The sequence below is a fragment of the Acipenser ruthenus genome, chromosome 35 (genome assembly GCF_902713425.1).
Source record: "Acipenser ruthenus chromosome 35, fAciRut3.2 maternal haplotype, whole genome shotgun sequence".
Taxonomy (NCBI): domain Eukaryota; kingdom Metazoa; phylum Chordata; class Actinopteri; order Acipenseriformes; family Acipenseridae; genus Acipenser; species Acipenser ruthenus.
The window spans coordinates 6,203,180-6,209,179 of record NC_081223.1 but is presented as its reverse complement, the minus strand read 5'-3'; the positions used below and the strand labels follow the sequence as shown (position 1 = coordinate 6,209,179).

Here is a 6,000-nt window from a genome sequence, read left to right as displayed (position 1 = left end):
GACCTAAACCCTCCCAACCCGGGTGGCACTCTGCCAACTGTGCGCCGCCCCCTCGGCGTTCCTGTCGGCGATGGCATAGTCTGGATTGGAACCAGCGATCTCCAGGCTATAAGGCACACCTTGCAATTCAGATGAAGCGCCTCAGCTGGATGCGCCACGCTCCCCCCAACAATTCAGCAATTCAGTAGGCTACGTTTGACCCGTTCAGTTAATCAGTGCAGTGTTTTTCACTAGTTTTCTGTTAGGTTATCATCTGTTTTCTTTCTCAGTATTAGCCGTGATTTCCTGGAAAATGTGACAGTGGCGACCTGCAAGTTTGGTCCATCCATAATTAAATACTCTACTGCAGTTACTGCTTGCTCTTAAATATAACTCTATTTAATGTATTGCAGCTGCTCTTATTTAAACTGCCTTTACATTGATTTCCACATTCCATTTTGCACTCGTTATTCGTCCGATTTGATCTCCATTCTGCTTCCAAGCTGATGGCTGGGAAGCCTATTGTTTCTGTTAGGATTAAATAGCTACGTATTTTGAAATAAAGATGTATTCATTATTATGAACGTTAACAGAAAGTATATTGTATTTACTTTTCCCATGTGTGCTTGCCTTGTACAAATCTGACAGTTTCAACAAAGGCATTTGACTTGGGTTCATTAGTTAGCCTATACTGCCATCTACAGCATTACTGCGGGAGCCGTTTACTTCTTTTGGATATTTTCACAATTAACCGTGCGAGCATGTAGTCGTGGCCGAGTGGTTAAGGCGATGGACTTGAAATCCATTGGGGTTTCCCCGCGCAGGTTCGAATCCTGCCGACTACGTAAGCTTTGTTTTTAATTGATTGTATGTGTTCATTGTTAATACATGTTTAAAGCACAGGAAGTCTGAAATATTACTGGTTGTACTTCATATCGCTTCGGTTCATTTTGTTAAAGAATGTTCATTTTGGGGATCAAACCCGCAACCTTGGCGTTATTAGCACCATGCTCTAACCAACTGAGCTAACCGGCCACACACTCAAAACTTGATACTAGAACCCGAGGAAAATAAGTCCTGCGGACATTATGATTGTTCTACCAAGATGTTCTCATGTTAAACTGAACAATAACACATTCAAAGTATTGGAAAGGCATAATTAGAGGCCTCGTCATAATGAGGCAGTTTAACAGTGTGAAGGATGTGGTGAGGTGCAGGCTTGCGGTGACTTTCTCTCATTTAACGACCTTGTGATTTGAATACTAACAAGAAAAACAAATCAAATTACCAAGCATTCGGTGGACGTTTTAAGAAATAAATGAACAAAGAGGTTTGTCAGAAGTGGGATTCGAACCCACGCCTCCAGAGAGACTGCGACCTGAACGCAGCGCCTTAGACCGCTCGGCCATCCTGACTTACACCGACGACTTTGCACAACACTGCAGTACACTGTTGAACCTCCAATGTCTGACGCTACAGTAAATCACCTGGTGTGTGCGTGAACTTATTCTTTTTCTGTTTATATTAAGGAGGGCGACCTGTTTCGTCGCATTCTATATGGGATCACAAGGACACTCCTCTTACAGACAGAAAATTTACGGCAAACAGAGCGATCGCTTCACGGTTAGAAACAAATCAGAACAGTCTGTTAGCAAATTAACTTCATGAAAAAAACACACAGGACTTACATAAATGTTACAGATATTTTCGTAGACACAAAAGTTGTAACATAATTGAGTACATTTGTAAACTATCCGCCAGTAACAGACATTATCTCACATTATCTCTAGTTTCAAACGCATTATCACAGGCGGCACAATTACGACATGGAAAAAATCCAGTATATTTGTCCAGTACACCGAGATCTCTCGAACGTTTCAATGAGTCAGCCCTTAATAAACACACTCCGTGTTCATTTCTGTGTATATGACATTGTCTATACACAATACCTGCCATGTAAGCCTATTGGTATCAAACCGATCACAATTAATGTGATCTGTGTTTTCAGTCAGAATGATAGTTTTAATCAATCGTCGAAAAAGCAGCAGTGCTTTGCAACTGTAGTTCGTCTTGCGTACCTTTAGGAAAGATATCCACTCAGAACGTGTCCGCTTCCTCCAGCCCCCTAAGGAACACTGGAGGGGTCATCAATAACAGGGAGCAGTTGGCCAAAAAACAACACTCACTGCCTCCTTCACGCTCAAAAGTGAACACTCTCACTCTTCCTCGTGGATAGCGAGTCCAAACACTTTAAAAACGCATTTCGCTAGCAAATCGCTATAGAAATGATCTCTGAAAGTATTGTTTTATGGGCAAGTGGCCGACCGTCTCCCTCCAACTCTGAGTGGCACCGGCAGCTGTGCCGCTGAGAAATTAACAGGGACTTTCATATAATGCAATTGCTGTTGCCCAGTGAGGTGTTACAACAACATTTCAAACTCATTCCAAACTGCAGGCGGTTAAAAGCTTAATTGGGTTCAAGTTTCTCGTATGATTTAAATCAATAAGCAAATTTCAAATTGATCATTGATAATGTTGAAACTATTTAAGAACTCTTTCAATAGGACTTGACTAATATAACAAATATAGTAATGTGATTTGCACTACGCAGGACTTGATTGTGCTTAAATAAAGACATAACATCTGAAAATAACTTGTGCTTACCCCCACTTACAAGGAAAGGGTCAAACTTTGTATTCGTTCTCATAACGTGTTAGAAAATGTAAACAGCAGTTGGAGAATGCCGAAGTCGATCATCCTAGCATGTTTAACGAGAGCATTTCTCATGTAAGCTACTTCCAGTCATAGATCGTTTATACTGTTCTCAATGGTCCGTATCCCAGCCTGAGACCACGATCCAGTGGCCGACGGAGATGATTTTCAAAGTAATATGTTATTTGGAATATTAAAACAATCAAGTTAATTACATGTTTGTACACACAGTATTTTCCAGTGACTTCAACAAGTAGTCTGTTTACAACAAAAATACAATCTGTGTTAGGAACGCTATTTTAGTCCGATTTAAAAAAGAAATTAAAATGGTATTGAGTGCTGACAAGAGTTTGGTATCAGCTGTTGATTTCATTGAAACAATCTTTATAGTAAAATGAACACATTTATTCCTCTGGTCGTGTATTGTCTCGCTGACTGCTATCCACCTGGAAGTCACCTAAAGGATAAGGCACTGGCCTCCTAAACCAGGGATTATGGTTTCGTCAGTTTTATTTAAAACAGTGTGTGTGTATTTGTTCTTGGTCTGTGATATATGTGGTCTGTGTTTATAGATCTTGGCACGTTGCACCAAGTAGTCGTGGCCAAGTGGTTAAGGTGATGGGCTTGAACTCTGTTGGCGTTGTGTCCCTTTTTATGTCTTCGTTGTTAATTCTTAAATGCCTGTTCAGCTTAAAGGTATCAATTATTACTTGCTGTACATTAAATTCTTCCAAACTAGTATTTGCAAACACATTACAAAATTAAATGGTGTGGAATAGAAACAAAGAAGGCTTTGACCTCGACGTGATTTGAACACGCAACCTTCTGATCTGGAGTCAGACGCGCTACCGTTGCGCCACGAATTCCTGCCGTAGTGCATGCTTGTTATGCAATGCTAGAGTGCACAGCAAGCATGCCAAAGGCATGCTAAGTCCGATGCTGATACTTGGAAAACACTCGGTATCACCAGGGTCATGGGAAACAGCCGACTCAATATTTGTTCGTAGTCTGCAGGGCTATGAAGTTGTCGGAAGTGTGTTTGATTCTCAGCTTAAAAGTAAAGAAAACATAAAACAAAGCGATTTGTTTTTATAATGTTTATTATTTGAAACGTGGGCATAAACACAGTTGTACTGGCTGGGAATCGTCTCGGGTCAATTACTTGGAAAGCAGCTATGCTGACCAATATATCACCAACGAGGGAAAGCTGGCAGTACTGAGTGACACAGATGACGGATTTTCTCAGCGCGTCTCCTCTGAATGCGCACTGGCACAAAGGGGCTTTGATCATCTAATGACGTGACAGAATGCAATAATGTATTGGGTTAATTTACCAACAAAAGAAACATAAATAAAAGTGTATGTATTTTTTGTGAATAAACTATCTTGCTTCTACGATGGGACCGGAGACCTTACATCCGCAATCTAATGATCGGCCAAACCCAGAACTACCTTGTCTTGACCAGGGAGTCATATTGTAAAAACAAACTGAAGTGGTTCCACTGGGGATCGAACCCAGGACCTTCTGCGTGTAAAGCAGACGGGATAACCACTACACTATGGAACCTTGTCACAACGTGAGTTTTGTGTTTGAAACGCATTGGCAATTATTAACATTACTATGAACAAAATATTCTAGAAAGGAAACCGAATCAGACACCATCATGCCGGGAGTAGGGAAGTTGTTTTACCCACATATTTGTTAAGACTATACTTTCAGGGATCATTTCTATAGTTTGTTTCTAGTGAAATGCGTTTTTAGTGTCTGGTCTCGCTAACCATAACGAGGAGTTACAGTGTTTTCTTCTGAGCGCGAAGCGGGACTTGAATGCTATTTCACTTTAGCTGTTCTTGATCATTGATGAACATTCCGCTCTCTTTTGGGATCGAGCCCCACGTTGGACGTCCTTTTTAAATACAAAATGTAGATGTTTCTTCGATGCAACAGAGCAATATCTGATTCTGTTCACACTGTATACAGTATTGCAACAAAATTACTTTTTGGTCGTTGTCATATAGCAATTGCTATTGTAAAATGCGTGCATCGTTTATAGTTATAACGATATTGAAATAAATAGTCTTACTTTTGTGGGTTGGCTTCAAACCGTTTCTGTTTTAACACTTGTCATTACATCATTCATGGAGCAACAGTTGGTATGTGCGTAATAAACCCGATCGGGCCTTGATATGACAACCCTAGGCTGTGCTGAAATAAATAATGCGGTTTTCTGCTGTAATGAACGCAGTTTGTCAGGATGGTCGAGTGGTCTACAGCGCTAGACTTAAGGACTCTGTCTTTCCAAAGAATTCTGTGTTCTGGTCTCCAAGTGGAGGTGTCGGTTCAAATCCTCCTCTGACAGTTCAATTTTATTTATTCTTAAAAGGAATAAATGTGTTCATTTTACTATAAAAGATTGTTTCAAGGAAATCAACAGCTGATACCAAACTCTTGTCAGAACGCAATACCATTTTAATTTCCATTTTAATTCAGACTAAAATAGCGTTCCTAACACAGATTGCATTTGGTTGTAAACAGACTACTCGTTGAAGTCAATGAAAAATATTTTGTCCAAACATGTATTTAACTTGTTTTAATATTAAAAATAATATATTAAATTGAATAACATCTCCGTCGGCCACTGGATCGAGGTCTCAGGCTGGGATGCGGACCTTTGAGAACAGTATAAACGATCTATTAGTGGAAGAAGCTTACATCAGAAATGCCCTCGTTTAACATGCTAGGATGATCGACCTCGGCATTCTCCAATTGCTGTTTACATGTTATAACACGTTATGAGTACGAATACAAAGTTGGACACTTTCCTTGTAAGTGGGGGTAAGCACAATTTATTTTCAGATGTAATGTCTTTATTTAAGCTCAATCTAGTCCTGCGTAATGCAAATCACATTACTATATTTTTTATATTAGTCAAGGCCTATGTAAAGTGTTCTTAAATTGTTTTAACATTAGGATTGATCAATTTGATGATCCGCTTTCTTTTCTCCCAATACGGTATGCAAAGTATGCAACTTTTCTGCCCACTTTGATCATAGGCAGTTTTATCCCCCCGTTTCGGCTGAAAACCGCATCTGGGTGAAAACTTAAGTGTTTCGAAACGCATTTGTAAAGGCATCGGATTCTATTGTGTTGCCGAGCTGTTGATCGTTTCTCATAATACACAGGTTTACTGGGGTGACAAAAAACGCAAGTCTTGTCAAGCCGAAATAGCTCAGTTGGGAGAGCGTTAGACTGAAGATCTAAAGGTCCCTGGTTCGATCCCGGGTTTCGGCAAATAGTAAGTCTATTTT

At 40.1% G+C, this 6,000-nt stretch overlaps 7 non-coding genes across 7 annotated transcripts; 3 read left to right on the top strand and 4 right to left on the bottom strand.

The window, feature by feature from the left end:
* The first annotated feature begins 742 nt into the window (after positions 1-742).
* Positions 743-824, top strand: trnas-uga (transfer RNA serine (anticodon UGA)). The gene has a single exon. It is a non-coding gene; the product is annotated as a tRNA-Ser (tRNA).
* A 488-nt stretch (positions 825-1,312) lies between these two features.
* On the bottom strand, positions 1,313-1,394 carry trnal-cag (transfer RNA leucine (anticodon CAG)). The gene has a single exon. It is a non-coding gene; the product is annotated as a tRNA-Leu (tRNA).
* A 677-nt stretch (positions 1,395-2,071) lies between these two features.
* On the bottom strand, positions 2,072-2,287 carry LOC131705404 (small nucleolar RNA U3). The gene has a single exon (XR_009310360.1). It is a non-coding gene; the product is annotated as a small nucleolar RNA U3 (small nucleolar RNA).
* A 1,198-nt stretch (positions 2,288-3,485) lies between these two features.
* Positions 3,486-3,557, bottom strand: trnaw-cca (transfer RNA tryptophan (anticodon CCA)). Its single transcript has one exon. It is a non-coding gene; the product is annotated as a tRNA-Trp (tRNA).
* A 628-nt stretch (positions 3,558-4,185) lies between these two features.
* Positions 4,186-4,258, bottom strand: trnav-uac (transfer RNA valine (anticodon UAC)). Its single transcript has one exon. It is a non-coding gene; the product is annotated as a tRNA-Val (tRNA).
* Positions 4,259-4,395: 137 nt separating this feature from the next.
* Positions 4,396-4,608, top strand: LOC131705470 (small nucleolar RNA U3). Its single transcript, XR_009310426.1, has one exon. It is a non-coding gene; the product is annotated as a small nucleolar RNA U3 (small nucleolar RNA).
* Positions 4,609-5,910: 1,302 nt separating this feature from the next.
* trnaf-gaa (transfer RNA phenylalanine (anticodon GAA)) lies at positions 5,911-5,983 on the top strand. Its single transcript has one exon. It is a non-coding gene; the product is annotated as a tRNA-Phe (tRNA).
* Positions 5,984-6,000: the final 17 nt, after the last annotated feature.